Source organism: Mycteria americana, chromosome 11, assembly GCF_035582795.1.
Source record: "Mycteria americana isolate JAX WOST 10 ecotype Jacksonville Zoo and Gardens chromosome 11, USCA_MyAme_1.0, whole genome shotgun sequence".
NCBI classification, from domain to species: Eukaryota; Metazoa; Chordata; class Aves; order Ciconiiformes; family Ciconiidae; genus Mycteria; species Mycteria americana.
The window spans coordinates 8,409,253-8,433,524 of record NC_134375.1 but is presented as its reverse complement, the minus strand read 5'-3'; the positions used below and the strand labels follow the sequence as shown (position 1 = coordinate 8,433,524).

Here is a 24,272-nt window from a genome sequence, read left to right as displayed (position 1 = left end):
TGTCCCTGGTCCCAGTCCTTTTTACTGCTAGTAGAATTTGCTTTATTTTCTGTTGCCAGGATAACGAGAAGCATAGTCTAAGTTGCCCTGAGATAGGTACAGCCTCTCATAGTCCTTAACTAGTGAAAGCATCAAGGTGGATTAAAGCCAACCCCACTCAAGTGTTGGCTCAGGTTTTGGAGTAGCTAAGGGCCAGGCCAGGTTTCTGTGAGATGTAATTCATTAAGGAGGGAAACGCAGAGAAGTACAACAGTGCCAGGAGGAGCAAAATAAGGGCTGGGTTACAGCAGTGTGGCCTAAAATGATCCTTCTACTACTGCATTTTGGAAATGTTGTTTTCCCAAAAGAAAATGTTGTGAGGCTGTATGGTGTTTTGGTGTGGAGCAGGTATGCAATATTTATAGTCTTCTCATCTGAATTAGCTGCAGGGTTTGAATGTTTTATTTTTAATAAAGGAAAAAGAAGGCTAACAAACCAAAGGGGAGTACAGCTATGCAATGGAACCTCATGGAGAGAAAGATGCTGTCACAAGGGGAGCTTTTTTAGTAAATTCATTCATTGCTTCACGTATATACTGCATCAGTCTTTCCCTTATGTCTTCCCTTCACTGTGGTTTGAAGGAATTGAGGAACCTCAAGTCATCTTTGTCCAACCTGAAATGTAGCAGATGCTGATGTGGTTAAAGCCATTTGGAGCCAAACGGTTAGCTGCCAGCCACTGGCAGAGGCACCAATATCCATGGAGCTCTGCCTACCCATGTCAGCAGAGCATCTGGCACAGAAGTTTACCCCCTTGTTGAAAAACTCACCTAAGATGACTTTTTCCACACTGATCCTGTGCCACTGCATCTAGCCTGCTTATGGGTATCTAGTCTAGCTCCTGTACCACTGCTATGGACGTATCTAGACTGGCTGCGGCTGTCCCTGTTTGACTGCCGTCTAGTCCAGAGTCGGTCTGGTTACACAAGAAATAAGCAGAATTTGCCTTGCTGGTGGTGCTAGGGCAGTGCGAGGTGCAGAGGCAGGTATGCAGCCCCGTCCTTGGCATCGTTCCCCAGCCTCAATTATCTTGTCTTCACTGAATGACCCCTTCCAGCTCACATACAGCTGAGGGCAGAAGTTGGCCTTTACTTTGGTTTATTTACGGCAGCTTCGTTTTTGTTCTGTTTCCCCTATTAGCAATAAGGAATCAATTCTGTTCTTGGCTTAATCAGGGTAACTGTGCACAGGCTCATGCCTGTGCACTTGGAGGCTGTTTTTAAAAGCTCGCTGATATCAGTGTTATGGTGTAAAGCTGATAAATCTTTAAAGAGAAGGTCACAGGGCTGCCTGCAGAGGCCTGACATTAGCTTCTGCTGACAGTGATAGAAAACTGGTGGTGTATGTCTCTGCGGTATCAAAGAAGGATATCTAAAATTCTCTGCCTAAAGGGCTAATCTCCTAAAGTCCTTCTGAATGGCTGCTGAGACAGGCTTGAGCAGGGCAGGCATTCATGTTTGTCTCACAGGCTGTGTCTGCCATCCTCTTCCCCACTAATAGCTTTGAGTCAAAGCTTTGATAGTGTTGTATGCACAGCTCATTCAGAAAGCAGAGCAAACTGGTGTGTCTCTGCTGGACAGCTGTTAACTGACACCTGCAACGCTGAAAGCCTCTGGCAGTCAAAAATTTGGTTATAAGGGTTTTTTCTTTTTTCTTTCTAACCACGTGAAGGGAAACTGGGGTTCTCACTTAGTGACATGATCCCCATTCCCAGGCCTTATAGTGAGATCTCAAATGTTCGGATGCAGGACCAGAGGAGCAGCCAGCACTGGCAAACACCCTGTTCCTGTTGGAGGTGATGTCCTTGTCTTGGTGGAGACAGGCTCAGGTGTGGGACCTGTGTGGTTACACTCCAGCTGGAAGTTCATTGCTCTCGTTGGCTGCTGTTCCAGTTGTGTAACTGTTCGTGAGAAGTTGTCCAGGATGATAAACTGGGTTTTGCGTCTGGTAAATCTTGTCCGTGAAATGCAAGATGTTGGAAATAGTGAAACAGATGCCTGTCTCTAATAGTGCCAGCAAGAGAAGGTTTCTGGGAAGAATATCTCGGAATAAATCAGCTGCTACAGCTGGGAATAAAGCTGACAAGAAGTGGCCCTGGAGATCTTTTTCAGTTCTGAAATAGAAGCTGCTAAAGTTTAGGGAGATGTTAATTGGTTAACCATCCTTAGACCACTGCAGCTCCAGCCACACTGCTGTAACAGCAGCAGCACAGGCATTTGCTAACCTCTTTCTCTGTAACTCCACTGGGATATGTTAGTCCCTCGTTTCACTGCTCTCATCAGCCTTCTGCCTTTTAAAATGCAGAATGTTCACATAAAGACATTTAAAAAAAAATAAATCCAGAATTGATTTTACATGACAGATGTTACTGTCAAATTTAGGAAGATGGCCAAAAGCTTAACAGAACTGAAGAACAATGGAATACAAGCGTTTTTCAGTGCCAAGTGATCTGCTGTGGCCTGGAGTGTTATTTTCACAGCAGCTTTTCTACGTCTGAACAAGAGAGAGGATTCATCAAGGTACGCAGGGGAATGCCAGTGGGAGCAGTGGTGGCCTCAAGCCCTGGTGGTCAGGCGCTTGGGTAGTTTTGAACTATGCTTTTCCACAATGATTATCTAGGTCCCTTCTTTTGTTGTTCCTGCTTGGATGAAGGACTGCACTGTGACTGCTCCCTTCTGGGAGCAAGGACCTATTTGCATTATAGCAAATGATTCCTTAATAAAGGACTAGATTTGGTGTATTCATATGATACGCAATACCTTTGAGACCTCTCCATCCAGCTTAGTTAAGATATTACACCAGCTGACAGTGCCCAATACTGTGTAGAAAGCTGGCAGCCAGTGGTCCCAACTGGGAAGCTGTTTCCCACAGAATTAGGCAGGGCCAAGATTTGCTGAGCCTCAGAGACTGGAGCATTCCTCCCTGTTTCCACAAAGCTGAGGCTGATTTGATGCACACTGAGGAGCTGGGTCAGAGCTGGACTTTGTAAACAGGAGTGAAGCTGCTGCTTGAATGCCTTTGCACCTGATTACACCAGGAGCAGGAGAGGCTTGGCTCACTCTCCTCCTGTTTCATCCTAGTTTGACTGCAAAATTAAAAGTAGTGTTTGCTTTTGTAGTACTAGCTTGATTTCACTGGTTTATACTGCAGACTATTGATGGGAAGTACCTAGGCACTGAAATTTTAACAATAGATATTTCAATTAACATGTCTGCATGTTTTATTGTGTTGTTTTGTTATGCTTGTGCAGTTTGTAAAGGGCCAGGGGATCCCATAAGAAGGAACATAATGTAAATCTGTATTATTATATACCTTCTGGTGTCAGTCTCAAGGAAATCCCAATTGTAGTTCTGTCCTTTAAGGACAACAGCAAAGAATCAGCCCTCTAGGGAAACTCAGGAAAGCATTAAATAAGTTTTTCCAGTTTTGATAATGAAACTGCAAGGAGATAATGCATAAGCATGGTGGACATGCCCTATAGCCTGTGTCAGCAGTGCCCAAATACCAGCGATGCTGAGGGGGCCAAGCTGGTACCCACTGGGCTTGCGTGTTTGCGGTCTATGCTGGAGGTCTGTCCTTACCATGAGGAGGCGGTGGGGATGAAGAGGGCTAAGGAGGCTGGGATGCTGGAGGCTGCAAGACGGATGAGAGGGATACAAGCAAGTCGATAAAAGTTGGAGGAGAAAAGCCAGTCCCAAGCAATAGGAAGTGAAGGCAAGAGCAGCAAGACCCTACTTAAGAAGCCTCATGGAGGCGTTTTTGGCAGCATTTCCAGGAGGGGACTGATTCCAACTTTAACAAAGCTCTGATCACAACCTTTTTCCGAGGCTTTTACAGGACAATGCAGCTTAGTGTTGGAACAAAATTGGGCTTTGAAATGCTCTATGCAGCCTCTCTGTTGGCAGCCACATCATCCCAATCAATAACATCAGTCCATCAGCCTTCTAGAAGCACTTAGTAGTTTGGGCACAATCAGCCCGGTTCAAACGCAGACCCAGAATGTTGCAAGTTTAATAGCAATTGGTCCTGTCCCTGACTGGTATGAACTGAACCTCTGCTGGTGTCAATGGGCTGTGCTGATTTGAATGAATTCAGGACCTGATAGTAAAGTTTTTCTTGAAAACCCATTGTGGGAGATGCTGCTGTTAACATGGGACTGTATTTCTGTCTTGAATATAAATGCAGAGTTGACTGCTATTAAATACACAAGTGACTAAATCATATAGCAATAGCAGCATGCAATTATCAGCGCCTCTGTGGTCACTGTGCTCTTCAGACTGATGGCTCTGGGGCTTAGCAGGGGCTACCCCTGGAGCAGGAAAAGCCCATGCCGTGCAAGAAAGTGGGGCTTGGGAAACAGCAACCCTTTTCTCACAACCAAAATGGACTGCAGCCAGGTGTTTGGGATGCGAGTTCATCTCATGCAGCATCTACTGAAGACGTACAGCACAGCTCTGACTCTTCAGTTATTAATGATCCTGACTGTATTTTCTTTGTGGAGTGAGTGAGTCCTGGGTCTCAGGATCAAGCTCTAGGGTAATTACAGCATCACTGTCCCCACCACCCTTGCAGCCTGTGCTCATGCACCGTCTCAGGACAAAGGGAGAAGAGGCACTGGAAGCCTCGGCTTCCCTTTAGGGTACCTAACCCAGCTTGGATCAGAGACCTCCACAGTGCCAGAGCGTTGCTCTCGTTCCGTGAGCAGATATCTCCTAGCACCAGGCTTTGTTACAATCCAGAGTCCAGTTCCTTGTCCTTGCTGCTTAAACCTTGTTTAGAAAACTCAAAGTGCCTCCCACCCCTTGAAGGTGTTTTATATAAGAGAGTTGACTCACCTGCACCTAAAGGCAGCGGATTGAAACCCGAGAATTTGTCTAGAAAAACAAAACAAAAACAATGAGCAAGTTGGTGATGGTTTAAAGAGGTGGCTTTGAAGATAGGATTTTATCTTTAAAAAGTGTGTGTGGGGAGGAGGAAGCAAATTACTATGAAGGACAGATGTAAGGAGAAGCCTGTAGCATTTGTATTTGCAGTCGTTCTACTTTTTTGCTTCATCATCTGTCTGGAAGGTGATAGAAAAAGACAGAAACCAAATAGTTGTTTGCTTTTAAAGTATTTTAATCTTTATCTCAAAGGTTGGGAGAGCCCCGTGTTGGCCTTAAGCCACATGTTTTGGTTTGGTTTTTCTTGGGGGGTGGCAGGGAAGCATAAGTTTTTTTTCTTTTTTTTCCCTCACTGAGGTGAGACTTGTTGGAAAAATTCCTCCAAGATGAAACTCCCTTGGGCTTGGCATAGTTACACTGGGAATAAATGCTGCTCGTGGTGTACAGGGCATTGGGCAAAATACATAGAAGGCCCTTTGCAGTGATCTCTCTGTTATGTCTAGCCTACCATGCAGGGATTTCACAATTATTGCAGAACATAACTCAGTGTTGAAGTGATCCAACAAAATTTATTATATAAATCTTTACAAAGACAAGGGACAAAAAGAAGGGCAATGCACTTAGGAGACTGAATGCTGAGCATAGAGAGCACGTGGTTTATCTCCACCGAACAAAGTTCTGTAACAAAACCTGTATGCATCAGCACAAATGACAGCAGAGGTACAAGAGCCCTCTCTGTCTTGGCCAGCAATCTCTGTACTCCAGGCAGCATTTTCTTTTAACCTTCTCATGACAAGCATATCCTGGCTTGCTGTTAGTGCTCTAGGAATAGCTGGTTTTAAAACTCTCATTTGCTAATGAACAGTGACACTGTTTTGGGTCAGCTTGAGCGTTAACTCTCCAAATCTGCTCTGTGAAAAGAGCAAAACAAAAATGTTAGTTTGGAGTTGAACAAAATAGTTTTTCTTTTTTAAATGGCTGTTACTGGGGCAGCAGCTCCTTGCCCTGTTCTCCTCTGGAAGCCAGGCTTGGTGTCACCGTGGTCTCCAAGGCAGGACTTGGGTTGTTCTGCTGGAGGCCAGGCCTGGTGCATGGTGAAGAGAAAGCCCCCTTTTCCATTTGGAAGAAGGGTGGTATATCAATAATGTATTTGAGGCCATCTCTTCTCTATCTTTCCATTGCTTTGTTGGGCAAGTGAAAATACTGGCAGGGTCATATACCTTGTCTTCTGAGACACACGTGTTCTGCCCTGGCTTCATTTCCATGATGCCAGACAAATTCTTCTTATAGATCATGCTAAGCTGAAATTCACTGGCTATCAAAACTCCTGTTAACATGCAGAGAGTACCCTTATACATTCGAATATCAACTTATCGTCCAGTTAGAGATAAGACACAAAAGAGCAACTCTGTCAAGGGAAATGAGATGAGTTTCCCATGCCACTGAATGAAATATTATCTTGTGTAAACCAGACAAAATGTGAGTCCTGAACCTCCCATGTTCAACCAAACTACAGCTGTTTCAAAGCAGATCCAACAGCATTACAAAGTGCCTTTTCTTTTTTTCATTTCCCCTAGACAAAGTGCTTATCGTGGAAGTGAGGATGAGAACAAACAGGCCACCCCATCAGTCTGCTGCTAGATCAAACCTGGTAGGAAGCCCGACTTCCAGCTAGCTTGTTACAATGGCCAAAGGAGGTGAGACCAAAGCCCATCTCCCAGATTCCAGCTGTGCAACCAGATCCAGGAGGAGGCTGGTTCAGAGCAGTGCCTCCCTGAACACACTTCTCTTTTCCATCAGACAGTCATTTAATGGTTTCCAGAACCAGAGGCTATATCCAGTGGACTTTTTCTCTGAATTTGTCTAAGTTGGTGCAAAACCCAGTTCTGGCCGCTACAACAGCTAGCAGCATGCGGTTGCACAATCCCACCGTATGTGAAAACATACACTGTTAGTTAAGCTGCAGATATTACTCCTTGTTGAGCAAACCACACCCCAAGACCTTGTTTATAACCAGATGGGAGGGACCACATTTGAAGACTGTTTCATGGCAACTAAAATCATAATTAGCACAGCTATCTTCATATGTTGCAAGATAATTTCTCTTCCGGAGGGGGTGGATGTTAAAGTATATGTAAATAATCAATTAAAATGAAGGGCTTGTTACTGGCTTGCTCTCTAGCTGCGATTTGGTAGACAAGCTTGCATAATGTACGTTCTCGAGCCATTGTTGCAAATTAAAAAATAAAAAGGCAAAGGGGTTTTGGAAAAGGATCTTCTGCTGCTTTCTGGTTCACACGTCATCCGTTTTGAAGGGGAAAGAGTCACAACTGCATGACTTCTTGAGCTGGGCGTGAGCTAAGCAACTCGTTCAGTGCAGCGAAGGCAACTGTACAGTCCTTCAGTTCTCAAGCATGGCTGACAGCAAAAGTGAGTGACAGCACAGCAACCTTTATGGTATGAGCTATAATTATAGGCTGCCGTTCTTTGTCAGATCAGGAGGAAAAATAAAATATTTATTATTGGGGATAAATGGAGAAGCAAGAGCTTTTTTTGAGTGTGTGTGGGCAGAGGGTGCGCCTGGTCCTGTGCTCTTGAACAGGCTGATCTGAAAGGTGTCAGCACCTGCTCCTGCTCTTTGTCGGTAGATGCAAGAGACACAGCAATCATGTAGAATGGTCCAGAGCTGGCAACACACCATGACTGACTTTGGAGCTTTTTGTATTTTTAGCATTGCTGGTGGCAGAGATACTGACAGCAGAATGATCCCAGCTCCCTTCGAGTGAGAAATGATTCACGCTCTGTAAAAATAAAGCTTGATGCAAGCAGCCCTGTATCCTCTGGAATGAGGACTTGCAGCTCTTGAACTTTTAAAAGGACCTTTCCAGTTCTTTAGAGAAGACTTGCAGGGTTCTACTGTTAGTGTGGGTCGCCTGTTTCTGGACAGCTCTCCCGAACAGCATTTTCTGAGAGCACTCTCTTTTGCTCTGGACTGGCACTGAAGCTGAGCATTAGGAGATTTTAAACTCAGATCCAATTTGGCATCCCCAATGCTGACGTGAATTGTTCTCTGCTCCACTTCACCCAGATGTTGGTCCCTTCTATAAAGAAGCTGGTAATAGTTAATGCTTCCCTCCGACCGTTCCTCTGATGTGTAATCAGAGAGACAGTCTAAGCTTGTGATACCAGAGCATCTTGTCTCTGGCCATCTGCTCTGGATGCTTTTTGAGGCAGAGAGAAGATCTATTTCCAGAGAAGTGGCACTTGGTTTCAGTGGGAGAATCTGGATCTTTAGCAAAAGGTTTTACATAGACTTGAAATAAAGAAGGGGGAGGGAGCGTGAGTGGGAAAAAATATTTTAGTAACATTTGTGGTTTACAAGGTCTTATAATATTTCAACAAATGGCATGTGCGTACCATACAAAGGCAGCTATATAAACAACCTTCAGAGAGTTGGTACCTCTTTTAATTAATTAATTACTTGAGCTGTATAAAAGGACATTCACAGATGCACCAGAAGCACGTGATTTTAGCACAAAATACTGGTACTGAGTCTCCATACCTTTGAAAGTTGTTAGTCCTATCTAAACCCTTTTCCTTGTAGCAACATATCTTATGCAAGGTCGCTCCTCTGAGGCTCTGTCTGTGCAGCAGGACTGAGGTGAAGGCCTGGGTTTTGCCCTGGGAACTGCTGGGGTGAGGTTTGAGGAATGCAGTTCTCTCACCCAGAGCTGTGCATCCTCGCGTGAACACCTTGAACCGAGTGGAGCAGCTCATTGCATTTTCACATGCAGGGAAAGACAGTGTCCTGTAAAATCAAGGTTGCTTGCTTGTTCTGTGCCTGCTCCGTAGTGCAAAGCTGCTTTGCGTGTGTTCATGTGCAAGGCAGATGAAATGACTCAGCTGCAGGAACTGAAATAATGATTCAGCTAAAAGTTTAAACAAAAGTTGCAGGATGGTAAAAAGCCTTGTGTGGACTTTCCACTGTTCCAACAAGTACTTACGACCTTTCATATAGTCAGATAAGTGGCTTTATCAGACAAAAACCTGGAGCAGGAACCCAGCTTGTTAACAGAATCACTTGGGTTACAAGTGACATTTCTTTCCTTCCTTCCCTTTACAAGCTTGATTGCCACGTTTTAAATGGCAACATTTATCATTTATTCTGAGAAGAGTTGACTGAGACTTTAGCCACATCATTGATTTATGCACCAGATACCGTCAAATTGTATTTATGTTAAGGAATGAGCCATAAGCAGGGAACTGGAAACTGGCTTTAAAGGTGAATATCCTCTGGATATCTAGGTTCAGATCTTAGGTCACAGCTTAAAATGAGTATTAACAACTCCTAGAGTCTACAGGTGTGTGCATTTCTTTTATTCTTTTTTTTTTTTTTTTTAAATTCACTCCAGTAAACCAATGCACAGTTGGCACTGTTAAAAACAGGACAGAGACTGGCTAATAAGTCAGGTCAGACCTGAGGTGCGTCTGCAGAGCAGCGTACAACCATAAGAGGTTTGGTTTATCAATTGATTTATTAGATTTATTTGTTCACCTAGAGCTTTGAGCAACCTGATCTAGTGAAAGATATCCCTGCCCATGGCAGGAGGGTTGGACTAGATGATATTTAAAGGTCCCTTCCAACCCAAACCATTCTATGATTCCTCTCCATTACAGGTACAGCTCCATAAGAAGGATGACGATGCCAATGTATGGAGCATTTTTAGGTTCTTTCAGAAGTGATTCAGTCCTTTCCAAAAATCCCAAACTTTGTCAGCTCTGATCATTGCAACGGATTATATTTCCTTTCTTCTATCTCATTTAGAGAAGGGAAAACGTAAAATATGCAACAAGAGGAATAAGGAAAGCAGGGAAAATGGCAACTCGTTGCAGCTGTGTGCCTCAGGCAAACCTCATAGTGCTCCCAAATCACAAATCTTGTTTCAAATCATATGGACGTGAGCGTTTCTCGGTGAAATGGTTGTCTAGTTTGGGTGGCATGGGAGAGTGGGTTAGGCTGTAAAAAACATCTATTTTCTTAGATATAATCTTTAGAAATAGCTTAAAAATCCAGCTTGAGGTAGTTGCCTGTTTTGGAAAATTGCAACACAAGGAGCTAAAACTTAGCCAAGTTGTGTGCAATGGAGAACAGAGCTGGATGCTGAAAGGTCCTGGGCAGGCTGTACCAGGAGTACAGTAAAGTAAGCTGTAACATAAAGTATATGTTATGTAAACATAACATTTACTGTAAGGTAAAGTATAGCTGAGAGTGCGTGATAGGTAGAGAGAGAACATTTAGCAGCTTCTGGTGTGTTTACTCTGGAGAAATTGTAAATGGGTATTAGAGAACCTGCTTCATGACTGCCATGTAGATTAGGAAGCCAGGCAGATAAGTATTGCTGTAGAAAATGCTGAAATGCCAAGACCCTCAGACATTTAGGCAATATTCTTCTGGGAACCTACAGGACAAAGAAAACCAAGCAGATATCCAGACGCCGCCTTTACCTCAGAATATAACTCATCAGAGCCCTAGGAGAATCAAATCAAGATGAGCATGTTGTTATCTGGGCTGTTTCAGCTCCATAAAGATTCCTTTTAAATGCAGTTGCTTGGTTAAAATAATTGCTTTAGTATTTTCAGCATGAACAGAAATCCATGGCCTTTCTTGTTCCCCAAATCACTTCTGAGGTACTTACTTCTTCAAGACCAGGTATTTTAGCACCATTTTGGTTTCTCCTCTCTCTTCTGCCTGTAGGCTCGGTAATGCTCCTGAGCACGTTAATTGAGGGGTACATCTGCAAGGAGTTTCAGGACTATGACAGGGCTCTCCTGGGGCATCTACATGGAAAGGAAAGCTGGGAGTGGGAAAGGAAAGCTGGGTGGGTAGTGGGTAGTGAGGTAATTAAGTTTCTGCAGGACCGCTTGGAGCCAGAGCCAGGAAACAGCAATCGTTGCCTGGCTCAAGTCAGTCCCATCGGGTCAAGAATGGTAGTTAGGATTGGTGTTACTACAAGGAAGGTGGAATATATTGCCTTTTCTTTCACCGCGCTGCCCAGTGAAAGCTACTGCATGAAGCTGGGAAAGCTTGCATGTCAGTCGTGGTAGTAAAGCATGAACATTGCTTTGGGTAGAGCCCTGTAATCAGCTTGGAGGAAAGAATTAATAAAACATCTTAAATATGTTCTAAGAATAATGTAGTCCTTAAACCTCCCCATAAATGTGAACTGCTGAAGGGGGTCTCTTCTTAAGAAGCCCTATATTCAAATATCGCGAACAATAATTGTATGAATTTCAGAGAAGACATCAGACAAAGTATTGACATATCTAGCAGTGTCTTAGCTCCCAACCAGCCCTAGAAATGCCTGTCTTCCCCTTCTGCTGTCCGGAAGCAGTCTGCATGATGGGGAAGACGGTCCAGGCCCTGTGGCATCCTCCTGAGTGATCAGCTGATGTTCTTGGAGTCTAAATATCACAATATTTGGAATAAAATCAGGGACATTAAGTTAAAGCTCATTGCACATTTGGTACCAAAGTTGCTGCCCAGCTCAGGCAGCCTGCTGGGTGGGTCCTTGTCCCCAGCTGGGCAGAGCAGTGATTGCATCCAGCACTTTTTGCAGGATGCTGGTATGGGCATGGCTCAGTGCTCTGGGATTGCACAGCGGGTAATCTAGATGCAGGAGTCTGAAACCGAAGAACCATCCAGGCTTGAACAGTGCTTCTTCCCTGATGCTGATTAGGTGGCTAGCATGAAAGGTAGTTATCTGATATGATGGCAGTTAAAGTCATATCTATGTGGTGCTCACATAACTGGCCAAAATAATTAGCAGTGTGACTTCACAGAGAGTAACTATATAAGCTGCTTTTGATAATGCGCTGATGTTGTGATGACACAAATTGGCGATGAGTTTTGTGGGAAGTCTCAGGCTGGCTGCTACTCAGCTTGGGCTCTTCTTTGTGATCACCCTTGTTGGGCTTGAGCTCTTGCTTTTTATTTCTTTGAGACTGTATTAGTCGTATTGAGGAGACACTGATATTTCAGATCCTTTTTTCATTTGCTTTTCATCATCTATGGAAACTGGTCTATTCTAACACTGTCCTGGCTAGATCTCATTTCGAGCTGATATTCAAACACACTCTACTGCCATATGAGGCCAGCTAGTGAGTATTTGCCAAACAGAAGCTGGGCAAGCCACAACGGGCTGGATTTGAATGAGCAAAGTAAAAATGGAAATTACAGGAACGTAATTTTCAATGTCTCAGTGAGTCACAATCCATTTGTTAGCAACAGAATGCCTTTTGGAGATTGTCTGAAAACTTGGGAAGAAGAGTACAGGACATGCCACGTCACCTTTGCTCACACCGAATAGACCGTTGTCCTGCTGCGAGACTCCAAAAGATTTGTTGCCCAACAAGAGTTTTGCTGGCAGTTGACTTCAGAAACAGGGAAGGAATTGAGTATGTAGCCTGGGAGTTGAAACACGAAAATCAGAGTACAGTTATGTTCCATTCTCTTTTCTAGACAGACCTGTGATATTTAAAGAGAGAGAAGGATACAGTGCTGTCTGGTCTGGAAAAAGTTGTACTTCAATATTAATCTGAAAGTAGATGGGAAGAAGAGCCCTGTCCAAATGAAGGTAGCTTTGTGGTTTATCATTTAATAATAATCTTAACAGGGAGGCATAGCATCTGTGTGATGATTAATCTCTGACTCTATTTGGTTACTGAATGTTATTCATTAAAAAACTGTCTTAAAGTAAATATATTGTACTGCCTTGGACAGATTCTGTTTAGGAACTCTTTCATTTGAAGACCCTATTTCCCTGGCACTTTTCAGTGATGACTATACGGGAAATACCATTTTTAAAGTATTACCTGGCAGATGTGATTTGTTATCTCTGCCTCCATATTGGCCTTCTGTGCAGATGCTCTGAGAAAACGCAATGGGGACACAGCCTGTCTTTGTGCCACTCATTGCTGTGTTTGCTCTGAGCATGGTCTTCGGAGGAACTTCTCCATAGCCACTAAGGACTGTGATTTTTTTAACATGTGCATGGTGCTCCCACCCATCCAAAGCATTTGCTTGGAGCAATTTTGTAAATAGTGAGACTTCTGGGGACACAGGGAGCTTTCAATGACCTAATGAGGAAGGAAGACGCTGATGACCTAGGTCTGATCCTGTCATTTTTGCTCATGCTCAAAGAGTTCTGTTGACTCAGAGAAACCAGGAGCGCAGGCATGACTGGGCCATGCTGCTAATGATACTCCTCTTGGATGTCACATTCCTTTTTGCAATGCAAGACCGAGACTTCTAGTGAATTCTTTACAAGCTAGTTCATAGTCTCACTTAAGCAACGCATCCATTATTCATTGAGTTTATGCTGACAGTTCCTTGGGACCAAGTAAGAGTAGGGCTTAATTATGGTGGGCATCAGAGCCCCTGCCCCCTGATCAGGTTGTATAGAAGAGGAGCGCAGGCAAGATGGGGAAAGGGCTGGCCGCAAGGCACGTGGTTACAGACTTAGCCCTGTCCTTGTTCAGCAACGCATGTGCTTGAGTGCTATGTGAAACGGCAGCCTGATTTCTGCGCTCGGTCTGTGCTGATGTGGGGGCTGCAGAGAGGAACGCTATGAAGTGTGCAAGAATGTGACACGAATGGAGACCAGAAGATTGCTCTGTTCCATATTTCCCTTTCTTCTCTTTTTTCCTTCTTTTTTTTCCCCTTCTTTCATGCCTTCCACCTTTTTCTGATCTAGCTTCTTTTGTGTTGTCTTTGGAAATCAGCTGGACTACCTTGGTGAAAAGGTTACTTTCAAGGTGTGATGACTTAGAAACCAAGGCCGGTCCTGGTGAGCAGAGAGGCCAGATGTAGATGTGAGACAGGCTGGTGGCTCCTGGACTCGCAGCCTTCCTGAAGGCCAGGGGAACCGGGAGGGCTGAGGCTGTCATGGGGCCGTAGTACTGTTTGTAGCTGAGTTGATTTAATTTCTATAGAGTGAGCACTAAGGCATGCCAGCAGTGCATGTGGGCCTGGTGTAGCATAGGTGAGAGAAGCCCTGGTTTTGGGAAAGCCAACCTGCTGGACCCACGTGAAAATTTTTTGCATTACACGCATGTACAAATCTGTGCTTGACTCCGCTCTCTAGCTGGTGCGAGTCTGGGTGCGCGTGAAGGAGGAAGCATCCACCAACTTTACAGGGTCTTCCTCGCTCTGCTTAGTCCCGTTCAAAAAGGGTTTGGTGGTGCACGCCACATTGTCATACTGCGATGTGCTGCTCAGAGAGCTGTGCTGCTCAGAGAGCTGTGCTGCTCAGAGAGCTGTGCTGCTCGGCATCGCACGAACACCTGCGGGGTTGTAACAGTCTCCAGGGGAGCTCAAGTTCCCTTCATGGGACACAGTGACTAGCATGACTTGGGACCTCATGCCTTGAGCACTTTGGATATTCTTCTTTTGGTACCTCAAGGTAACAGACAGCTAACAGCAGGTCCCTGTAAAAGGCTTGTTTTATAGAGAGCCACTTGCTGCTTCTCTCACTGTCCCTGGCCCAGGGGTTAGGCTATCAATGTGGTATCCACCCAGCCAAGCCTTCTTCTTCCTTCTGCTTTAGAGGCATTCGAGTTCAGCTCCCTGGGGCAGAGCCCATGGACTCAGAGGTGCAAAGGTTCAACTGCTGTGAACCCTGTCCTGATTTTGGCACTCCTCCTTAACTGTATAAGGGCTTTTGATGTATAACCTAGGTATGTGCTAGCTAGTGTTTCTTGTAGCCAGATCTGCACTTTGCAGTTCTTCAGGCATCTGTCCTCCACCTTTGTGTTTTACAGAGCCCTCCAGGCTTCACACTTTTCTCACCCCGCTAGCTGTGATTTACTGTTTCTGCCTTAAAACAACCTTCTAGACTGTGGATGCAGTGTGCTACAGCATGTGCCTCTGGAGGTGCAGCTGGAGGGTTTTATTTTCTGCTTCCCTGCTGTTCCTGCTGCAGAAACACAAAAAGGACCTCCATGGGGTACTCTGACCACTGAGGAGTGAGCTCAGCTGCTGGAACATGGCTGTTGGGATCCTTTAGGCAATGCAGGTTGTGTCAAAGTTGTATAGAGCACCCAGTGGTCTTCTGCCGATGTTGGAGTCAAGATTTGGGCGGGGGGCATCTTAACTACAGATTTGCCGTCCTATGAACTCTACCGGAGTTTGGAAAGTTTGGCATCTCAGTATCCAGAAGGGGCTCAGCCCATTTTTTTAACAAAGTAATGGCCTTTTCTTCTTTCAGTCTGCTGCTAATAAACTTGTAAACTAAAGAGAAAGGAATAAATTGGAAATGGCTCCAGTGGAGCCGATGGAAATGGGCAGACGCAAAGCTGGAGTCAACAAAGTTGACTTTTGAGTCCAATATTGGACTTTGAGGCTCATCTTCTTCTGGGAGGTTAGGGGGAGGTGGGTTTGCCTCCATTCCTGCTGAACTCCTACAGAAAAGATACACATTTTCTTCCATTTTTATGGCATCATAATACTGATCCAAATTGGAACAGTACATGCAAAGAAGTTATCTTTCCATGGAGAACTTGTTAAAGCGCTTTTAGTGGAAGTTTTTCCTATGGTTAGAGATCCTTTCAGGATTTTTCTTTTTAAGGAGCACAGTAAGTTACTGTGTGAGCCCCTCTGCAGCCTGTGCCAATGCCAGCCTGCCCGTCTGATGGTGGAAACCAGAGGGGCCAGCCAGCAGGTCCCCTGAAGCACAGTGCTACCATGTTGGCTGCTTGCAGCTGGCTGCAGTGGAAGGTGACAGGGTGACACAATAGTCTGACTCATTTTCCAAGCTGCTCCCTTTACATTATGGAAACTGTTGGCAAAGACTGAAAATGTGGCCCATAATAAAATGGGTAATTGTGGCTGGGCAGTGGAGGTGGGCACATGTGCATCAGTTAGCATGCTTTTTAATTTTTTTTTCTTCTATCTATGTTTTAGATCTCTCATCTTGTGAATCTTTGGGAGGGAACAAGTGATTTAGGACCTGAGGGATACTTAATTCAATGCTATCCAAAATTTGGTAGCCTGTTGTTGGTGCAGATCTGAAGACGCGGCACATGTGCTCGGAGAGATGGAACATCATGCCATGCTAAATACTTCAGCTGTCCAGGTAAGCAGCTCCCTCCAATCCACACCAAAAGCCCTTACACTTCAGGGTAATAAAACAAGATGTCCGCATAGATGGCGGTGCTTCATCAAGAAATTTTCATCAAGATCTGTGTGCACAGAAACCATTTGAGGGATTTGCAATGAAAATAAAGGGATAAAGATCTCTGAACCCAACTGGGAAGTCCAGCATGAAGGGGAGGAGCAGAGGTCAGGCACGTGGAAAGACATGTGCTCTCCTACCTTGGAGAACGCGAGTGTCACGTCAGCTCCATAACGGCGAAACAGCCTTGCTCTTGAAGGTCAGGCTGTCAAGAGCTGACTTTCTCAAACAGACCAAGATCTTTTTCATGAAGTAATCCAAACTCCTGCATGAGACCTTTTTTCCATTTTCAGGGGGAAAAAAAAAAAGCTGTTTCAAAATGCTGTTTTGATTGGGCCTCTGTAATACAGCATCCTGCCTTAGTCAACATACAGTACACCTAAGAATTAGGAACAGAAGGCCTTCTGTCCCACTGCACCCAGTGCTTCTCTAAGTGTGAGAAGCTGTACTAGTTTTTTGTATTATACAAAAAGAAAACTCTGTAAATCTGTTTACTTTTGATGTTATGACTATACCTTGCTGAATGTTTGTGTGTGGGTAATTCTGGTTACAAAATATCTCATTGCTTACAATTTCCTTATCAAAACTAGAGGGAATCAGAACTCTCTCATGTGCAATTGTATGGGACCAGGTCAGCACTATTTTCTTGCCAAGAGTTTTTCCTGAGCAAATAGGAGATCTAGCTGGCATTCATGTGGGTAGGGGGTTTTGTGTGGTTTTATTTATTTGGGTTTGGGTTGGTGGTTTTGGTTTTTTTTGTTTTTTGGGTTTTTTTGGTAATGCATTTAGATTATTTCATATGCTCATTTTGCTTAAGATTGTCAGTGTTGTTTGGAAGTCTTAGCTCTACATTGTCTCAGGAAGATGGCTGAAAAGCCAGATGTCCCCATGGTTGAACTTTTTTTATTCCTGGTTTGGCTGCTGGGTAGTTGAATACCAGTCATATATATGTTTTTTTGTATCTTCATTTCTCTGTCAGTGAATATGAGACTAGCATTAGTGTCTCCAATATAAAGTCTTGTAAGCATCTTAGAGTGGAAAATGCTGGATATAACCTCAGTGGTGATGCCACCAAGTTCTGGGATGTTTGAGAGATGCCAGTGATACAGGTGGTACGGATGTTCACCATTTGTTCCTTTGACATCTGCTACACCACAGGAGCAGCAGGGCTTTTCTACAGAAAGAAAGTTCCCCTTTCAGGTCTCTGTGTTGCTGTAGAAAATACAGAGCATCCTCTTTCACTTTTAGAAGGAAATGAACCTAAACAAAGCACGACTGTGCCGTGGCCTCTAGGCTGATGGCCAGTGTCATTATCCTTTAAGGGCACATTAACAGCAACCTTCAGTTCAGAGGTGTTGATTTGTATCTCTCCCATGAGATGCCAGAATGGGGACAAGGCATGGATCCTTCTTGCATTGCTCAGTGCTGCTGGACCAGTCAGTGTCAATGCGAAGAATATTTGTTCTGCTGTTGGCCTGTCTTCTGGACAGAGATTTGGAGAGGACACAGTAAAGGTGATGTTGCAGGTAAATGCAAGCTACCAAACAGAAACAGCTCTGGGACTGTAGGCTTTCCTGCAGCCGGATGATGTTAATAGATCCCACGCTCCACTGCATGCTTTAGAGGAAGGCGCAGTCTTCATAATAGGCCACATTCACGGACTTCTATTTGCACCATAATCATCTCTGGAAAGAAATTTCTCACTGATTAACATATGCCCAGAAGCGTTCACAATGAATAGGCCTTATAGTTTTGTCTTCAGTGTACCACAGACATTTGGTCGTATCTTCAGCTGGTGAAAACTGGCATCGCTTTGTTGCCTTTCCAAGTCAATTTACAATGAGTGAAGATTGGTCTTTCTGTTCTCCTTCCCATGAAGGTCATGTAACTTTTGTGGCTTTGCGCAATATGTTCTTTCTAAAGAGAAATGAATGTGCAGTTGTCTTTTATTTTGCAATGATCTTCTAAAGTACCCAGTTCAAAGATTGGGCATGCTTGACACACTTTCCACCCATTTCCTTCAAATTAATAATCCTCTGAGGCCTCTCACATGATCTGTTGGTCCTGCGAGGGTTTGAGCTTTGATGGAGGAGTTGCCTTTGAACAACAAGGGAGGACTGGAAAATCTGGGGAACTTCTGTTTTAGAGGCTTTGATATTGTGCTGGTACTCTATCCTACTGTTAGGCTGTTTCAGTGTTTCCAGTCTCAGAGGGTCATTTCATAATAGATATGGGATGGATTCTCACTTGGCTTGTCTGCGGTTTTCTTAGTTGCTTGGGGAAGACCGTAATAACTTGCCTACAAAGACTACCAGTACCTTCTTTTCAACAGGATCTAAGAGCAGGAAGCTTCAAAGGAACAATGTAGAAAGTTGGAGGAGAACCAGCCCCCACTGAGGAAAGGTCTCATCCTAAAGCCTCAGTAAGAGAGCTGGGAGGCAGATATTTTTCCATCCCTCTCCTTTCTTCTCTGTGATGATTAAGAGCATCAGCTGCTACTCACTGTGAGCAAAGGTTTAAGAATTTCTCTCACAGATAGTGGAGACATGAGTCATTCTGCAGGCCTACTGAAATCAGGACTCAGCTTCCTGCACAGTCAGGCTTTGAATCAGATCCCCCAGTGTGGCAGGGAAGTGGGTTGTTAGCTGGGCATCCTCCAGACCTGCCTCCAAAGCAATCCCAAAGGTGAGAGCTCAGAGTGCTCTAGGAAGCTGGAGGAGTCTTGAAGCATTTACAGGAACAAACTGACTTGAGAGGATTTCAGGCACTGCAAGCAATAAAAAGGAAAAGTCCCCTTTGAAAGCCAGTAGAGTTTAGGCTCCAAAAGCCAGCAGAGGTTTTCAGGAACCACTGCCTTTTCTGAGAAGAAAACCAGGGTTTAAACTATGAATCCACAGCTGCCCCCAAGCTATGGATAAAGGCGGAGTATCTTTAAAGTCCAAGCCCAGCAAGCCTGGTGCAAAGGGTCGGGAGCAGGAAGCATCCTGCAAGACAGGAGCTCAACTGCTTGAAGAACATCAGGGTGCATCACAGAGTAACGGGGGAAGAAACCAGGAGTTTCACAAGGAGCAGTAGGCATCAGATCTGCTTTCTAACATGTCCTGGGCATTCTCTGGTGTCGAGGGAGAGCTCAGTTTATCAGCCCTTCCTCTAGTAGGGGCACCAACAGAGACTTTCTGCTCTGTTTGAACCCCAGTTTTCTCAAAATTCATAGGAACTTGGTATGTTGGTGGCTTCTCTTCTTGTTCCAATTTCAGTTGAAGTTGAACCACAATTCCCAGAGGCAACGGGGCACATGGTGTGACCACACATATGGGTTGTCTCCCTTATGTATTGGGAGGAAATGGCTGCAGATCACTTCTGTGGTGGAAGGTGCCACTTTCATAGATCTGATCTCCAGGAAGAATCACCTCTAAAGAGAAAAAGGTGGCTGCCCTGTGACACAGAGTGCATCTGTCAGTGCTGTTTCACTTTGAGGCAGTCAGTTATTCATCTCAAAGGTCTTGTTTGCACTTGATGCTGCCTCAGAAATCCTGAGTCACTCTTTACCGAAATTCACCCTGGTACATCTGTTTACTCTATGGTTGTATGATGGTTGGGAAAGTCCTCAAGTACAAAGAAAGTCAAAACTGGCTCCTTCCTAAAAACGTAGTCCTGCTGCTTTTATAATGAGAAAGCAGGTTGGATGTCACATTCCTTGATAAAACACAACTGCATGTCAGTCCCACCGTTTCTCAGGTGTTGAGACGTGGCTTAGTTTTGCTGTCTGCTTGTGCTCAGGATCTCCTGGCTGTTGAACTCCAGGAGGGCCAACATAGATTTATACCTCCAAGACGTTAAGTACAAATCACATTTATGTCAAATGGAAACATCTTGGACTACCCTTTCAGTCCCTTCCCTGGAAACAGTTATAGGTCTGTATCAGTGTGGAAGAACCAAATGAACAATTTTCTTTCCTATTTTTGACTTTGAAGGGTGTTTGGGGCCATGTTCGGCTCAGCTCTGGACTATATTTACTGCTGTCTATGTACATGCGTGGCTGTGTCACTTGAATCACTCTGTCTTTGCTGAGGGTTAAGATTGTGTACACAGCTAGTTGCTGGGGTCATCTGAAGTGCGTTACATTTATTCTGCAGTAACTTGGTCACGAATTTAAGCTCTGAAGGGCACCAAGCAATTGTGCTTATCAGTAGGAGCCTTGGTGTTCACCTCTTGCTATTTGGGCCCTTTTCTAAGTTATCTTCAACCTCAGTCATCGCTGGCAGTCCTGAGAGCTTAAAATCAGACAATTGTTTGAGTATTCATTAAGCTCTAAATACTTAACTAGTGAAACCCCTACAAAAGCACCTCTGAAAGCTGAAGAAGAAAAATATAACTGCCTGTAACGAAACTTTCCTGCTGGTAGCCATAAATCAGTAGGTTTTTAGTAGCTTTTGATGAGCATCTTAATGGGGCCTATCAGTCTGACTGCATTTAAAGTTTCAGCCATTGTTATATTACCTGAGTGATCACAAATCCTCTGATGACAAAGATAACATGAGAAGGATTTAGCAGAATATGAGTTCAGCTGGAATTGTGACCTGACAACTGCAGTGTCTCTAAAGTCACTAAAAGTGACTAAAGTGCCTAAAGTCACTAGTGTGCATCTTTCCAGGATGCACAGAGGCTACGCTGATGCCATTTTGTCTTTTGTGGCAAATCAACTGTTGGTCTTCCCATGTCTCCTGCCTTCACAGAATCACAGAATTGTATAGGTTGGAAAAGACCTTTAAGATCATTGAGTCCAACCGTAAACCTAACACTGCCAAGACCACCACTATACCATGTCCCTAAGCACCTCATCCAAACATCCTTTAAATACCTCCAGGGATGGCGACTCACCCACTTCCCTGGGCAGCCTGTTCCAATGCTGGACAACCCTTTCAGTGAAGTAAAATTTCCTAATATCCAGTCTAAACCTCCCCTGGCGCAACTTGAGGCCACTTCCTCTCGTCCTATCACTTGTTACCTGGGAGAAGAGACCGACCCCACCTCTCTACACCCTCCTTTCAGGCAGTTGTAGAGAGCAACAAGGTCTCCCCTCAGCCTCCTTTTCTCCAGGCTGAACAACCCCAGGTCCCTCAGCCACTCCCCATCAGCCTTGAGCTCCAGACCCTTCCCCAGCTTCGTTGCCCTTCTCTGGACACGCTCCAGCCCCTCAATGTCTCTCTTGTAGTGAGGGGCCCAACACTGAACACAGCATTCGAGGTGCGGCCTCACCAGTGCCGAGTACAGGGGCACGATCACTGCCCTAGTCCTGCTGGCCACGCTATTTCTGGTACAAGCCAGGATGCCATTGGCTTTCTTGGCCACCTGGGCACACTGCGGGCTCATATTCAGGTGGCTGTCAATGAGCACCCCCAGGTCCTTCTCTGCTGGGCAGCTTTCCAGCCACTCTTCCCCAAGCCTGTAGCGTTGCATGGGGTTGCTGTGGCCCAAGTGCAGGACCTTGCACTGAGCCTTGTTGAACCTCATACAGTTGGCCCCAGCCCATCAATCCAGCCTGTCCAGGTCCCTCTGCAGAGCCTTCCTCCCCTCAAGCAGATCAACACTCCTGCACAACTTGGTGTCATCTGCAAACTTACTGAGGGTAAGATCACTTGATCCCTTTGTCCAGATCATTGATAAAGATATTAAACAGGGCTGGCCCCAAAACTGAGCCCTGGGGGACACCACTTGTGACCGGCTGCCAACTGGATTTAACTCCATTCACCACCACTCTTTGGGCCCGGCCATCCAGCCAGTTCTTTACCCAGCGAAGAGTACCCCCGTCCAAGCCATGAGCAGCCAGTTTCTCCAGGAGAATGCTGTGGGAAACCATGTCAAAGGCTTTACTGAAGTCTAGATAGACAACATCCACAGCCTTCTCCTCATCTGTTAGGCGGGTCACCTTGTTGTAGAAGAAGATCAGGTTGGTCAAGCAGGACCTGCCTTTCCTAAAGCCATGCTGGCTGGGCTTGATCCCTTGGTTATCCTCTACATGCCACGTGATGGCACTCAGGATGATCTGCTCCATCAGCTTCCCTGGTACCGAGGTCAGGCTGACAGGCCTGTAGTTCCCTGGGTCCTCCTTCCGGCCCTTCTTGTAGATGGGCGTCACATTTGCTGATCTCCAGTCAACTGGGACCTCCCCAGTTAGCCAGGACTGCTGGTAAATGATGGAAAGGGGCTTGGTGAGCACTTCTGCCAGTTCCTTCAGTACTCTTGGGTGGATCTCATCAGGCCCCATAGACTTGTGAATGTCTAAGTGGTGCAGCAGGTCACTAACCATTTCCCCCTGGATTATGGGGGCTCCATTCTGCTCCCCATTCCTATCTTCTGACTCAGGGGGCTGGGTACCCAAAGAACAATTGGCCCTATTATTCTTTGCCTACCGAGGCAAAGAAGGCATTAAGTACCTCAGCCTTTTCCTCATCCTTGGTCACTGTGTTCCCTCCCCCGTCTAACAGAGGCTGGAGATTCTCCTTAGCTCTCCTTTTGCTGCTAATGTATTTGAAGAAGTATTTTTTGTTGCCTTTTACGGCAGTAGCCAAACTGAGGTCTGGCTCAGCTTTGGCCCTTCTAATTTTTGCTCTGCACAACCTCGCTACATCTTTGTAGTCCTCTTGACTTGCCTGCCCCCTCTTCCAGAGGTTGTAGACTCTCCTTTTTTTCCTGAGTTCTATCCAAAGCTCTCTATTCAGCCAGGCTGGTCGTCTTCCCCGCTGGCTCGTCTTTCAGCACCTGGGGACAGCCTGCTCTTGTGCCTTTAGGACTTCCTCCTTAAAGAATGTCCAGCCTTCCTGGACTCCTTTGCCTTTAGGGCTGCCTCCCAGGGGACTCTGTCGACCACTCTCCTAAACAGGCCAAAGTCTGCCCTCCGGAATTCCAAAGTGGCACTTCTGCTGACCCCCCTCATCACTTCTCCAAGTATCAAAAACTCTGTCATTTCATGATCACTCTGCCTAAGACGGCCTCCAACCATCACATCGCTCACAAGTCCTTCTCTGTTCGTGAACAAGAGGTCCAGCGGGGCACCTTCCCTAGTTGGCTCCCTCACCAGCTGTGTCAGGAAGTTATATCTGCCACACACTCCAGGAACCTCCTAGGCTGTTTCCTCTCTGCTGTATTGTATTTCCAGCAGACATCTGGCAGGTTGAAGTCCCCCACAAGAACAAGGGCTAGCGATCGTGAGGCTTCTCTCAGCTGCTTATAGAATAGTTCGTCTGCCTCATCATCCTGGTTGGGTGGTCTGTAACAGACTCCCACCGCAATATCTGCCTTGTTGGCCTTCCCCCTGATTCTTACCCATAGACCCTCAACCCTATCATCACCATTATTAAGCTCTAAACTATCCAGACACTCCCTAACATACAGGGCTACCCGACCGCCTCTCCTGCCTTGCCTATCCCTCCTGAAGAGTTTATAGCCATCCATTGCTGCGCTCCAGTTGTGCAAGTCATCCCACCATGTTTCCGTGATGGCAACCATAGTTTTCCTGGTGTACAATGGCTTCCAGCTCCTCCTGCTTGTTGCCCATGCTGCGTGCATTGGTGTAGAGGCACTTCAGCTGGGCAGTCGTCCTTGTCTCCTTCACAGAGGAACACCCCTTGTGTGCTTTGAGGTGTTTCACTGGTGTTTCCCTCTTGGCTCCTATTGCCTCAGTATCCCCTAGCTCAACTCTGTACAACTTCAACTGTGCACCAGTGTGCACCAGTGTACCCCGCACATCTCAAAGACACAGGCTGAGTGCCCTCACTAGCACCTGCTCCCTCTAACCATGGCATGTCATCATCCCTCAGCTTCTCTCGGGCAAGCCTGATATTACCTCCCTCCCCCTTCGAGTCTCGTTTAAAGCTCTGATCCCTGCAAGCTCCTGAGCAAAGATTCTCTTTCCCCTTTGAGAAAGATGAATCCCACCAGATGCCAGCAAACCTGGTGCTGTGTAGGCCATCCTGTTATCAAAAAAACCAAAACCGTGGTGATGACACTAGCCACGGAGCCATGAGTTAATAGATTGGGTACCTCTGTTCCTTCTAGTGTCACTGCCCACAACCTCATTTTCTACCTGTAGGCAATAGCATTCACTGCTGTCATACCTG

General features: G+C 45.5%; 1 long non-coding RNA gene across 2 annotated transcripts in view; it reads left to right on the top strand.

Annotated features, from left to right (window-relative positions):
- LOC142415667 (uncharacterized) overlaps positions 1-24,272 on the top strand; it is a 121,070-nt gene that overhangs the window by 78,425 nt on the left and 18,373 nt on the right. For both annotated transcript variants that reach the window (XR_012777497.1, XR_012777498.1), the window contains exon 3: positions 15,882-16,053. This is a non-coding gene — a long non-coding RNA (uncharacterized LOC142415667). The remainder of the gene's footprint in view (positions 1-15,881; positions 16,054-24,272) is intronic.